Raw genomic sequence first — 15,086 nt, forward strand, 5'->3', positions numbered from 1 at the left:
CTAGGGGTTGGTAACCCTAGGTGGAGAAAAACCCTAGGGGGCGGTAACCCTAGGTCCTAGGGGGTGGTAACCCTAGGCAGAAAGTCCAATCGGTCTGGAGGACCGGACTGGCGTCAAGTAATCTCTCCTAAGGGGAGTAGGTGAGGGCGCGTTCCCCGTAGATGGAACAACATGCGTCGGGTTGACCTAGGGTTTCCGGTCGGAAATCCGAAGTCAGACTCAGACAGTTCGATGACTGTCGATCACTTGATTTATCATCTGTTCTAACTTTTTCTTGCAGGATATGTTGTTCTTTTGGGACTAACGTGTCTTGCAGGTATAAAAGGAACAAGCTAAGCCTCGGATGAACAGCGTCCGAGGCACCTCCATGGAGCTTGGAGGCACCTCGGGTGCAAAACAGAAGTTGGCTGCGAAGAGGAGCTGGAGGCTCCTCGGATAGAGCTGGAGGTGCCTTGGAGCAGGGCTTGGAGGCGCCTTGGACTGGCCATGGAGGCGCCTCAATCAGGATAAGCGACGAAGGTTTCTTCGCTGATCCACGCGGCTGACTCGGGAGGCTTGGAGGTGCCTTGGATGAGGTTTGAGGCGCCTCCAGCAGTGCATAAAAGGGGTGTTCAAGTAGCAGTGTAAATCATCAATTCTGAAGTGCTTCTACAACAACGTGCTGCTCCAAAAGACGCCCTGAAGTGCTGCTACAAGTTCCTAACGACCCGGAGCTCCAAGATTTCGATTCTGTCATCGGTATAATTGTTATTATTACTGCACTTATTGTAATACATATTTGTACTATCTTTGCGCGATATAGTTGTTGTCCACAAAAAGCGATCAATGATCGCGGGCCTTGGAGTAGGAGTCGTCCTAGGCTCCGAACCAAGTAAAACCTTGGTGTTCTCTTGTGTGCTTGTTGTCTTTCTTTTATTTACGTTGTGCGTAATTCTTGATCGTTTTACGAATCTACAAAGTGAAAGCCACGAGCTCTATTCACCCCCCTCTCTAGCGCATCTCGATCCAACAATTGATATCAGAGCGAGGTATCTTTGATGTGGTGCAACCACCAATCAAACATTCTTTTCGTGTTTTTTTTTATTTTCGGAGTCGATTGGAATTAGTATAATTGCTACATTCTGATCTAATTCTTTTCGTAATCGTATTTCTTTCTCGAAGTTGGTGCAACACCACTCAAGAACGCCATTTATTCTTATTTCCATACCGCACTACTAATTCAGGATCAAGTCCTGGGACATCTTTTTGTTTTCTTTGTGTGCATATCCTTTAAATGGCCCAACAAGAAGGCTACAACACTGTTCATCCCCCGCTCTTCACCCGATAAGACTTCGATTATTGGAAGGGCAGAATGGGAATTTTCCTGAAGATCCAGTTCGAGATGTGGATGATCGTCAAGACTGGGTGTGAACTACTGACTGACGGAGATGACAAACCAATACCCTGCGAAGACTGGGATCCAGCATTAATCAAGAAGGTGGAAGCAAATGCCAGAGCAACTTGCACCCTCCAGTGTGGACTAACAAAAGAGGAGCTCAACCGCGTCAGCCCTTTTTCCAGCGTCAAGGAGTTGTGGGAGAAGTTGATCGAACTTCATGAAGGAACATCCGGCACCAAAGTAAGTAAAAGGGACTTAATCTTTAATAAATTATATAATATTAAATTACAGGAAGCCGAGAAAGCTACCCAACTCCATGCCTGGATACAAGACCTACTCAACGGGCTTCATGCGATTGGGTAAAAGATAGATAACCAGGACATCATCAGGTATTTCTTAAACGCTTTTCCGAGGAACACCTTGTGGGCATCCATGGTAGAAGCTTACAAGGTTTCTAAGGACCTTTCTTGTATTAAATTAGATGAGCTATTCTTTGAATTTGAGTTGCATGAGCAGGTTAATGCACGTCCGACCGAGAAAGGTTTGGCTTTGATTGCAGGTATAGGAAGAGCACACGAGTCAAGATCAAAGCGCAGAACCGAACCGGAGTCAGAAGAAAAATCATATTCGGATGATGACGACGACGAGCTCATAGTCGAACTCGTCAACCTAGTGAGGAAACTCTACAAGAAAAAGAAAGGCTTCAACAAGAAGGACCTCAAGAAGGTAATTCAATCCAAGGAGGCCCAAGCCAAGGTAAAGTTCTAGGTGACGTGCTATGGGTGCAATCAGAAGGGGCACATCAAGGCGAACTACCCAAACCAGAAAGATCCAAAAGAAACCAAGGAGGAAGAAAGCTCTAAAGGCAACCTGGGACGAGTCTTCATCAGAAGAGTCCGACGACGAAGAACTCGAGCAGGCAAGCCTTCTCGCATTGACGGCCCGGGACTACACCAACGAAACCGGAAGTGAGGATGAATTAGAAGCCGAGTCTGAGAGAAGCCACCACTACAACAAAAACCCTCATAGACATCGGTGGAACAACAACAGTTTTAAGCAAAAACCGATGTCTATGAGTATTTTACACCGGTTTTTCGAAAAACCGGTGTCTATGAGCGCATATTTTCGCTCATAGACATCGGTTTTTTAGCCGATGTCTATGAGCGCCTTTTTTTTATTAATAGACACCGGTTTTAACAGCGATTTTTAAAACCCGATGTTAATGAACCAAAAAAAAAAAATTTAATGTTTCCACTAGTCAAAATTTACAACACTTCGTTCCCTTCAAACCTAAACCAATATCGCGCCGCTTCTCTCAACCTAAACCTAAACCTCCTGACCATCTCTCTCAGCCTCATCTTCCCCTTCCCCTTCCTGGATCTCTTCCCCTTCTTGGATCGATGCCCCCTCAATCGGATCAAAACCACCTGCTTCTTCTCCACGCTCGCCGACACGATCTGGCCGGGCCAGTCCGACGGCTCCGGCCTCACCGGCACCCACGGGGGCTCCGTTGAAGGCTCTTGCTTGCTCAACGACGGCGGCGAGCTCGTGTTGAGGCAAAAGGAAGCAGAGAACAGGGATGCGTCTCCTCCATTTCCTTGTTGCCGCTGAAGCTCGAGAATCGATTCCTCCAACCTTTGAGCAACCTATGAGCAAGCTCTTCGACGTCACGGTGGATGCCGGCGATCCCTGCACCCTCAGCTACACTCCTTCCCCCGGATCTCAAATCAACTCCGTCAAGTGGAACCACACCAGTAAAAACACTTTCCCGCCTCATTTTATATCGCAGTGTCTGTTTGCTTCCTCTTTGCTGTGCATTTCTGTTATGCTTGTGTCGGAGGGTTTTGTTTGCTTGATTTTAGCCTCTCTCTTTTTTTCACGATAGTGTGGGATGCGATACTCTCTGAAGCAAAATTACTAGGAAACTGCGTATCTGCATTTTTTACTTCTCTTGGAAATTTGTTGCTTTGCCTTGGATCTACACTATTCGAATTGTATAAGGGCATGTTTCATCCTTGCCTAGTGCCATCAGAATTTAATTTTCCCATGACTCATCATTCAAGTTTATTTTGTATCTTGTATAACTTAGTTAATTTTGTTAATCCAGCGGATGGTGGCTGACTTTAACGGTGGAAAAACCTAAAGTACCTAATGTGGGATAACTGTGATATTATATGCACCTCATGTGCATTAGAGTTAATATATAAACCTAAAGTACCTAATGTGGAATTAAACTCCATTACATGACTCAAAATACTCTAATAACTTGAATACTCTTAACTGCTACAAAGCACAGTGGGAAATTCTTAGGTCCGTGCTTTGTGAGAATTATATTGTGATAGAGCTTGTAATTGGAAATCATCTGTCTTTTTCTTCATTCATATTTGCAAATAGCATCTTAAAATCTTCTGTTAAATACTTATTCCAGGTTTTTATGAATGTGTTTGCAGTATGTTCTGTAATCTTTTTGAAAACTATTGGTAATATTTTGGCATAGCTGGTATTGATTTTCTATATACCTCCTTTCCTTTAAAAGCATTAGTTCTTCTTACTATTTCTGAACTTGACTTCTCAATCTTGGGTTACCAAATTTCTCAGTAACCTGATTTACAGGTCTTAGCTAGAGGCATAGAGTGTGACATTGCATTACTTGCAGTTGAGAGTGAAGAATTCTGGAAAGGTGCTGAACCACTTCGTTTTGGTCAATTGCCTTGCCTTCAGGTTGTTGTTGTTCATGAATTGCAAAAATGTTGCTCTTCCTTCATGATAAGCAACTTTTCCATAAGTAATTTGTGTTTCTTTTGATGCATCATTGAACCTGGTATTAGCCCTTCTCCAGTTGTTCATTGAATTGGCTTAATTATTTTTTAATTCCTATAAGCATTTTGCTTCAATGATACAACATATGATTGTTTTTTTTAATCCCTGACTTGCAGGATAATGAAGAGCTGGAAAATTGTAAATAACTGGCCTACACTTCTATATCTGTAATTTTGATGAATTAAGTGTATCAAAATGCCATAATTAGCCTTTTTGTTCATCAAAGCAAACTCCAGTTACCAAGTTTGATAGATTGCTTGTGGTTCTTGTCACATAGTGGTTAGGTATTTATCCAATGTGAAGAAAGTGAGGAAATTTTATGTTCCATTTTGAATCACTGGTAGGTGATGGGCTATTATAATATAATCTATAATGTTCTTTCATAAGGCAACGTACTCCATGTTTCTCCAAGTGAATTTATGCTTTGCCACTTGCAGCATGTTTTCTTTTGAAACAATAAAGATATTGATTATCCACACTTGAATTTTATCAGTGGTAATATGTACTTTTGGTATGCCAAGTCTGTATTTGTTGTCAAATCTTTATGTGATGAAGTGTGATCAAGTAGAAGTTCAGTTGTTGCAACAGTTAACATTTTCTAAGGCTCTCTTTTCTATAGGGTTATTTAATCTAGTTGTTCTTCCATAATTCATCAAACTAACAAGTTATATGATACACAGGATTCAGTAACTATTGTAGGATATCCACTTGGTGGAGATACAATCTCTGTGACAAAGGGTGTGGTATCACGAATTGAGGTTTGATTTCATGAAATTGTGATCATAAGCTTTTAGTATTTTTTTGGTGAATTTTATATTCTTGTTGAGATTGTTTTATAGATGATAAATTGCTGACTTAAGTGTTATCAATTTTAAGTTGGTTGAAAATTTTAGAACATGGTGTCCAAATGAGCTTTTTAATATTAATCACTTTTTTTTTTGCTTCTGTTTCAGGTTAGTATGCTCATGGATCCTCTGATCTGCTTGGTATTCAGATTGATGCTGCAATAAACCCTGGTTGGTAACTCAACCTAGTTTCCTTGCTAGAAAGATAGCATTTTATTTTTTAGATAGTTGGATGTTATTGCACCACTTTCTCTGGCAAGGTACAGATATATTCTTGTAAAAGTATATTAATGTTGTCAAAGAAACGTACTTGTTTTGCAGGAAACAGTGGTGGTCCTGCCTTCAATGATCGTGGTGAGTGTATTGGTGTGGCATTCCAGGTATTCCTTCTGCTAAATCTGCCTTTTATTTTCCCTACTTTATCTATTCCAAACTTTTCAAAAATCTTTTATAGATTAACTTTGTCCCAGAATAATGTTTAATGGAAATGCATCTGAGTACTGCTTTTGCACCTAAATTAGCATTCTACCTTCTTTCATATCTCACTAGATATTTCATTTAGGTTTTCAGATCCGAAGACACTAAAAATATTGGATATGTTATTCCAGCCACTGTGGTTTCTCATTTTCTTGATGATTATGAAAGAAATGGGAAGTATACTGGTAAGCTGACATCGTGAGTCATCAGGAGCCTTCTCTGCATGCAGCTGTGATGCTTGAACAAGCATCCTACTGCTATTTGCTTTCCATCCCACCAATGTTACGCAAGTATGGTTTTCATCTTGTTTTGTCTGGAAATCGTTACTACATTTCTGATCAGGTACTCGATTGCATGTCAAATTCATCTTCATATTGAAACTTGTCTCAGATATTTAAAGTATGTTCAAAGTTTTATGTGCTAATTGTAAAACATTCATTCTGTAAAATGTAGAGACAACATGCGATTCGAGCTTACAGGAATGCACTCTTCGTTTACATAGAAAATGGTTAGAGTTATATATCTAATCATGTTCACTACAATGTTGGAAGGTTCTCTATGCTTTGTTTGTATATTTGTGAATTTATCTTTGATGCTTTTGACCTTATCTCCTTCCATTTACTTACATGGTATTCTTTTATTGGAGTTCTTGATTTGGCTATCAAGCATATGCTAGAGGTTTTGGCTTGCAGTCATCTATCCCTAGCCACACAAAATGCATTCCTTAATGAATTTTCCCATGTTGTCCAGGTACTTCTATAGATTCTTCCTCATGATATTTTTGTTTAGTAGTTCGTAAATCTTAAAATCTTGCTATACCTTGATTCATCAGAGCATGGGAATGAAATTTGAGGTTTACAATCTTCGACTACCTGTTATCAATATGGCCTCACTCAAAGTATTTTATTAAGATTTTCGAACTTACGCATCACCTTCAGATTTAAGTTAGTTGCTTGATTTTCATTGTCTTTGAAGGACTACTGTTATTATATATTTTCCTGGTTTCTTGTCATGGTTATTCCTTATCCTCTATCCTTAATGTACTTTCTTTTGCTTTAGATGCTAGAACAAAAAGCAAACTAATGCTTTGATTGAGGTTATGAAAATTCATAATTTTTTGTGCTCCAGAGAAAAATTAATTCTTAGCGATGGATTTGGGTTCAATTCCATCAATAAGAAAAATGAAAAACAGTACTAGACATGATTTTGTTTAAAAATTCATGCGGGCTATGAAGAATGCTCCTAAACAAGGAGACAACAACGTTAAACAAACATGTTAACAACATTTAACATCAAAATAGTGTTGTAAATATAGAAATTGATTTTCCTCATTATTATTCTTCTTCTCTGAACTTGGGATAAAAGCTACTGAGGTTCCTACACAATTGGGAGACTTTGCAAAACCAAAGTAACTAATTTATTAGGTTGAAATGATAGATAGATGAGTGATCTCAGTCTTGGCTTTTGAATGCTCCTCATTTTATAATTTATAGATGCTCGAACCAGATCCTAAGAAGAGCTTGACGGCTCAGCAAGTTCTTGGTAACTTTTAGCTCCTCGCTTATTCGTCCTTTGTAAAGAGAGTATTAAGTACTGGTTATGTTAGTTTCTCTGTATGATCGTTCATGCTTTGTAAGAGTAGAGAAACTTATTTCTCATTGACAATGATGTTTTACTCGTTGAGTCAGTATAACGCATGTTCCATCATTCTATTATGTATGAAGGTGCCAGTCATCAGTTTGAAACTCATCTTCACTGATAGTGCCTTGCTTACATATAGAACATCAACAAGCAGTTATATAGATATCTTTTCTAATCGAACCAATTTAGTTATATAGAATGTACTTAATCTATGAATTCTCAGATCATACATGGCTGCAGAATGCAAGTAAAGCTCCCAATGTTAATCTAGGTGAAACCATACGAGCAAGACTTCAGCAATTCTCTGGGATGAACAAACTTAAAAAGAAAGCTCTACGGGTAAGTGATCATAGCTCAACACTCTTAAGGCATGCAACTTTTGATTTTGATTATCTATTTGTTGATTAGTGAATTATATTGCATGATAAGTCTGCTCTGCTCTTTCTTACAGGTTGTGGCTGAATACCTCTCTGTCGAGGAAGTTGCAGACATAAAGGAAATGTTTGACAAGATGGACATTAATCAAGATGGGAAACTATGCTTTGAGGAGCTGAAACTCGGTTTGCATAAGCTCGGTCACCAGATTTCAGATTCAGACATTCAGATATTAATGGAAGTAGTGAGTGCTTAACTGAACATCTCATTGAGCAGGATCGTCTTCGTTGAAAATATCATGATGCCTTACTTAAAACCTGTGTCTCTTATTCGATCTTGTTGATGACAGGCTGATGTCAATGGAAGCGGTACCTTAGAATACGGAGAATTTGTTGCTGTCTCAATCCACTTGCGCAAGATTGGAAACGATGAACACCTGCACAGAGCCTTCTCATACTTCGATCTGAACAAGAGTGGATACATAGAAATTGAAGAACTCAGTGATTCCTTAGCTGATGACTTGGGTCCAAACCGAGAAGAAGTTATTAATGCAATCATCCATGATGTCGACACAGATAAGGTCAGAAATTTAAGTCTTCTGTCCATGAACCATTCATCTGCTTTATACTTTTGTCTGCGGACATCAATAGTTTACGAAAATATGGCTGCATTTGCAATTATAACAACATCAGCTGACAATGGACGTCTTTCATCACAGGATGGTTAATAACTAGTCTTGGCTTGTGAACCACTGAAGATCCTTATTGCAAGCATTGAAGTAAGCATTGATGTGGTTGAGATAAATGATGAATATGTCTCTTTTTAAGCATTCAAATTAATCATCTTGTTACCTGGTGCTCTTACTACTTTTTCAACTATGATTTTTGGTCTTGGTTTACTAATATATTATTTATGTGTTTTTACAGTTTACAAATCTCAAGTACTCCAGAGTTGAAATTGATGAAGTGCGGTTCGAGTGGGCTGAATGCATGCTAGATTACATTTGAAGTGCGGTTCTACCTTGATGTGTTGTAAAAAGAATGTTCTACCTTGATTTTGATATCTATTAGCTAGCTTTTGATGTAAAAAGAATGTTTGGGTATTTTATAGATACTGTTGTAAGAAGATTATTTATATAATTTGTGAATATTTGTGTATTTTATGGATATTGTTGAATGAAGAATATTTGTGTAATTTGTGAATATTTGTGTATTTTTTTTTATTATTGCCGGTTTTTCATTGTTTCGGAAATCAAATTTGTGCTGTTAAAAAATATCCATATTACATCGGTTTTCCACCGCTGTAAAACCGGTGTTATTAACTACTATTACATCGATCATTTACCGCTGCCAAAACTGGTGTTATTAACATACAATATTACATCGGTTTTACACCGTTGATGAAACGGTGTCGTTAAGTGATATTACACCGGTTAATAACCGATTCGAAGACCGATGTCGTTAAGCGATACTACACCGGTTTTAATCCGATGTCTAAAATGACAGACCTTTTACATTGGCTTCATAGACATCGGTCGAAAATGAAATAGACACCGGTGGAAAACCGATGTCTATGAGGATTTTTGTTGTAGTGCACGGATCCGTATCCATTTCTGAAGGGTCAAACCCCACTGTAAGTATAAATCGTCTTTATAATTTAATTAATTATTTAATGTGTAAATTAGCTAAGTCTAATGTTCGGGTCAAGTCGCTTCTAAAAGAGGTAACATCTCTTAAAGAAGCGACTAATACCGAATCTTTGATTGAATCTATCACTGGAACCTCAACTCAAGTTCAAAAGCTTGAGGAAGAGAATTCCAGCCTGAAAATTCAAATCAAAGATTTGAAAACCTCATTGGAACAGTTTACACTGGGTTCCAAGAATCTTGACTTGATTCTTGGAAAACAGAAGGTCGTATACAATCGATCCAAACTAGGATTTAAAGCTAAAAAGAAATTACGTTCATATTTATCGCTTATTAACAGACCAAATAGTAAGATAGTCCAACCATGGGTACCCAAGTCCAACTTAGTCAATCAAGTTGGACTTGGTCAATATTAGGTCCCCAAGGGTCAAGTACATTACCTTGATAGACCATATCGAGGCTATGATCCAGGGGGAGCTAAAAGAAAAACTGTATTAATAAAAAGATAAACCAATAAAAGAACATAATTAAAATTAATTAAAAATTAAATTAAATTAAATTAAAATTAAATTAAATTAAAACTCAATTCTATAAAATTAAATAAAAATATATATGAAATTATCAATAAAGTAGGGGGAGGCTCCGGGATAACTGGCACCTCCAAAACTTACCTACCCGGCAGGGTAACCTAAACCAAGCTACCCGGCAGGGTAATTAGATCTAATTAGAAAGGGAACAAGTTTAATTTGACCTATGGTACTAATGAAATTTTGGATGATTGTACGTTAGGGAAGCTTAGTCTATGCATGTCTAGGAAGATATGGCTTCGACCTGGTGCATTTGTCTAAGTGGAACTAACCGAACCTACTCTTTATGGATCCTAACCAGTTAGACCAAGGTTTTATATTAAGTTCAGTCGATATGACTATTTGGAAAACCTCGAAGGCATGGTTACTCTAATGATATCCAAGTAACTCAACATAGCCCAGAAGTTTATCCAAAAAATATCTATTTATTGAGCCCAAAGCTAAACCTGAATCTAACACAAAGTTAAACCAAACTCTATAATTGAATCCAATTCATCTCACAAAATTATAACATTCCCTGATTTGAAATTTAGATCGGGTGAGATGACTAAGGATTAAAAATTAAATTAATAATTAAAAATTAAATCAAAATAATAATTAAAAATTAAATCAAAATAATAATTAAAAATTAAATTAAATTAATAATTAAAAACTAAATTAAATTAATAATTAAAAACTAGATTAAATTAATAATTAAAAATTAAATCAAATTAATAATTAAAAACTAAATTAAATTAATAATTAAAAATCAAATCAAATTAAAAATTAAATTAATAATTAAATATTAAATTAATAATTAAAAATTAAATCAAATTAATAATTAAATCAAATTAATAATTAAAAATTAAATTAAAATAATAATTAAAAACTAAATCAAATTAATAATTAAAAATTAAATCAAATTAATAATTAAAAATTAAGGAGTCAACTTCAATCAAACTATTTGTTCCATTAAATAGATTCCAATTTCAAATACTTTCTGTGTAGGAATTGGATCAATGGATGTTGGATAGTGGATACTCCAGACATTTGACTGGAGATATATTGAAGTTCACAAAGCTCAAATTAAAAGGATTAGGATCAGTTGCATTCGGCAACAACGGTAAACTAAAGGTAATCAGAAGAGGTAACATAAAAACTCAGTTCCGATTTTATTATACAAAAAGTATTATTAGTTGAAAATTTTAACTTTAACTTGCTCAGCATCAATCAATTATGTGTTAGTGGTTACTGAATAAACTTTACCAAATCTGAGTGTATAGTTAAATATGTTGAGAACCCTGAAATCATTCTTAAGGGCATTAGGAGAAATAATGTTTATACAATTAACCTACCAACATCCTCAATAAAGTGTTTTCTAACACATCAAGAGGAAACTGAGTTGTGACACAGGAGACTGGTCACACTCATACAAGACTCATCTAAAAAATGAGTCAAAATGGTTTAGTTAGAGGTCTGTCCAAACTAAAATTTATTGAAAATTCAACTTGTGATACTTGTCAACAAGGTAAACAAACCAAGTCAAACCATAAGCTAACCAATCTAAACAGATCTACCTCAATACTTGAGCTCCTTCACCTAGACTTGTTTGATTCACACGGAGCCAAGTCACTAAGCAAAAACCAATATTGCTTAGTAATAATCGATGACTACTCAAGATTCACTTGGGTAAAATTCATAAAAACTAAAGATGAAACTTTTGAAGTATTCAAAATCTTTTGTAAGCTAATAGAAAATGAAAAAGATACTCAGATAAAAAGAATTAGAAGTGACCATGGAAGAGAATTTGAAAACCATAACTTTATTGAATTCTGTGAAACTAATGGGTATAAGTATGAATATTCTTGCCCTAGAACCCCCTAGCAAAATGGTCTATTAGAATGTAAAAACAAAACCCTATAAGAAGCCGCTAGAACCATGTTAAACGAATACGGATTATCCAATCAATTCTGGGCTGAAGCTATTAATGCAGTCTGTTATATACAAAATAGAATTCTAATTAACAAATTTCAGAATAAAACACCCTACGAAATATATTATAATAAAATCTCTAACTTAAACTATTTAAAAGTATTTGGGTGTAAAGTATTCATCTTAAACACCAAAGATTATTTAGGAAAATTTTCATCAAAAACAACCCCAGGAATACTTTTAGGATACTCAACAACCAGTAGGGCATATAGAGTTTATAACAAAAATACCCTAAAAGTTGAAGAAACAACAAATGTAATATTTGATGAAGAAAACAAACTACCTACTACAATAAATGAAAATACAGAAAATGCTAACTCAAGAAATATAGAAGATGAAGAAAACACACTGAAACCTAGTGACTCTCAAGAACTAATGACTAACCCAAATATAAGGCCAATTAGAACAAGTACAAATCACCCATCTGACCAAATTTTGGGTGATCCAACTCAAGGAGTCAGAACTAGGTCATCATATAGGAACCTAAGTCAGATAGCCCTTATTTCCAAGATTAAACCCAAAATGTAGATGAGGCCCTACCAGACCCAGACTGGACCTTAGCGATGTAGGAAGTGTTAGCCCAATTTGAAAGAAATCAAGTCTAGGAATTAGTACCTAAACCCATTAACAAAGCAATAATAGATACTAAATGGGTTTTTAGGAACAAATTAGATGATCAGGGCAATATAGTTAGAAACAAAGCTAGATTAGTAGCCAAAAGGGTTCAACCAAGTAGAAGGGTTAAACTATGATGAGACCTATGCCCTTGTAGCCAGACTTGAATCTATCAGGATGTTGCTGGCCTATACAGCACACAAAGGATTCAAGCTATACCAAATGGGCGTGAAATCTACATTTCTAAATAGATTTATTAAAGAAGAGGTATATGTAGGTCAACCCCTAGGATTTGAGGACTTAGAACGCCCAAGTCATGTCTTTAGACTAAAAAAGGCACTATATGGACTAAAACAAGCTCCTAGGGCTTGGTATGAACGGTTGTCTAATTATTTATTAGAAAAAGGATTGCACCAAGGTCAGGTAGATCCAATCCTTTTTGTGAAAACCTTAGAAAAAGACATTTTCATAGCTCAAATTTATGTAGATGATATAATATTTGGATCAACAAATTCAAAATTTTTAAAAGAATTTACAAACCTAATGGAAAATGAATTTGAAATGAGTTTAGTAGGAGAACTTAATTTTTTCTTAGGTCTACTAATCCTGTCCGAAAGCTGAATCAACGGACGTTAGGCACGTGGCACTCTCCGAGTCGCTGACGTGGATCTCAGGCCGGTCGGATGACGCTCCGACGAACCTGCAAGGAAGTCGGGCCGGGAAGGGGTTCCCGGCGACGACCCTCCGACGCTCAAGTCAGGCAAAGCTCAACAAGAAAGTGGCTCCGAAAGTTGTAGAACGCGTACCTCCGGCGAAGGATGAGGGCCTTTATATAGGGCTGGGGAGAAGCGGGTGCACACATACCCAGGTGTACACGTGTCCTTAGCCCATACCCTAGTAAGGGCCTGTCAGTGAGCTTACCTAATCCCATACTGCTACAGTCCAAGCATGTCTTCGATGAGACAGCGGAATCCCCTGTCGTAAGATTTGGAGTAGGGCCTAAACGTGGAACATGCTCGCTGTCAGGAAAAGATGTCCCTTGTCCTTTTCCCCTTTGCTTCTGGCCGGTCGTCCGGCCGGCCGGCCTGCGCTCCGGGCGTCCGGCCGGCTTGCTGCCTTACGTCCGGCCGGGCGCATATAGTGGTCTACTTGGAATATTCTCGGTGATGTGCTTTGTGGAGACTGTTAGCGGTATGTTTCCTCATGTTTCAGCCGAGCGTGCCCTCCGCTCGGCCCTACGATCCTGTACCATGAGCGTCGGGGCCCAGCTTCCTGCTGGGGTGCCCTTTGCCATCAGTTAGACCCCGGTCAGCCGGCCGGGCGTTCGACCCACCCATCTCCGGTCGGCCACCTGGCCCTTTGACTTCCACGTGGCGTTGACTCCCTAGAGCGGGGGTCCCCTGTTCTTACCGCTGGATCACTTGCCTCCCCTTCAAGTCTAGTCGAAGGAGGCGATTAGTCCGACTGACTGGACTGCGAGTCTAGCCGGGCGGCGCATCCGTGCCATTATACTCCGCTTGGCCTACCACCGGGATGGCCTTAAGGTTAGTCAACAACCACATTCCTTGGACCTCCTCGTAATCTGTGCCAATCTTCGACATTAAGGCTGAGCATGCGCTCATTAAATGCTTCGAATGGTTGACTGCCACGTGGCACACTGTCGTCATCGTACAGCGGCGACGGCGTGGTGCTTTGATGAGATCGAAGCAGTTCGAAATGGACGGTGTTGATCCACGCTTTGGTTCCCGTGACCTGGATCCAACGGTGGAGGCCGCCCGACCTCCACCCTATAAAATCTTCATTCTCCCCTATCCCCCTCATTTGCTTTCGCGACCTCTACCTTCGTCCCTGGTATTTCGGTGCTCCGGCGATTCCATTCCTGCTCTCCGACGCTCTCCGGCGCCTCTTCCTTGTGTTAGGATCGTCGTACTCGGCTAGAGAGGGGGGGTGTGAATAGCCGCCCCAAATTCTTCGCGTCTCTTCCTACGATTAGGGTTAGCGCAGCGGAAATGAAACCGTAGAAACGAAAAGGAAGAAGACAAACCTCAAACTCGATGGATGTAACGAGGTTCGGAGGTGATACTCCTACTCCTCGGCGTGTCCGTAAGGTGGACGAGCCCTATCAATCCGTCGGTGGATGAGTCCCCAGAGAATCGGCTAATAAATACTCCTTGTGGGTGGAGAAACCTCGCCACAATAGCTTGCAACAGCAATATGGAAATACAAAGAAGAGCAAGAACAAAATACACAATGAATGTACAAATACTCGCTTGCCTTCTCGTCGACTGAAGTCCCGGATGAAGCACCAACTTCACGGACGAATGCCAACAAGCAACTCAGTCGAAGAAGCTCACACGAAGCTTCGGAGCTCAGCAAAGCTCAAGAGCACAGCTTTCAGAAGAACAGCAGCTCAGTTCAGAGGAGGAAGAAGAAGAAAGAAGTAGTAGCCCTCGATCTCCTTTTATAACCTCTGATATCCTGAGCCAACCTGCGAACCTGCAAGCAAAAAGGCCAGAACACAGAAGCCCGAAATAACCTAGCCGTTGAGTCACAACGGCTAGTCCTGGACCGATCAGGCTCCACCCTGATCGGTCCAGGGTTCTTCTGATCGGTCATGGAGACCGATCAGGCTCTATGCTGATCGGTCCCCAGACCGATCAGAATGCTTTCATAGAGAGTTGCCCAACTCTCTGTGCGTACCCTGATCGGTCCCGGGGACCGATCAGGCTTCC

At 39.0% G+C, this 15,086-nt stretch overlaps 2 long non-coding RNA genes across 2 annotated transcripts; both read left to right on the forward strand.

Annotated features, from left to right (window-relative positions):
- The first annotated feature begins 4,778 nt into the window (after window positions 1-4,778).
- On the forward strand, window positions 4,779-5,648 carry LOC122021284. The gene is made up of 4 exons (XR_006122495.1): window positions 4,779-4,956; window positions 5,152-5,214; window positions 5,365-5,423; window positions 5,606-5,648. It is a non-coding gene; the product is annotated as an uncharacterized LOC122021284 (long non-coding RNA).
- A 1,392-nt stretch (window positions 5,649-7,040) lies between these two features.
- On the forward strand, window positions 7,041-7,755 carry LOC122018511. The gene is made up of 3 exons (XR_006121801.1): window positions 7,041-7,062; window positions 7,385-7,500; window positions 7,613-7,755. It is a non-coding gene; the product is annotated as an uncharacterized LOC122018511 (long non-coding RNA).
- The last annotated feature ends 7,331 nt before the right edge of the window (window positions 7,756-15,086 follow it).

This window comes from Zingiber officinale, chromosome 9A, assembly GCF_018446385.1.
Source record: "Zingiber officinale cultivar Zhangliang chromosome 9A, Zo_v1.1, whole genome shotgun sequence".
In the NCBI taxonomy this organism is placed as follows: domain Eukaryota; kingdom Viridiplantae; phylum Streptophyta; class Magnoliopsida; order Zingiberales; family Zingiberaceae; genus Zingiber; species Zingiber officinale.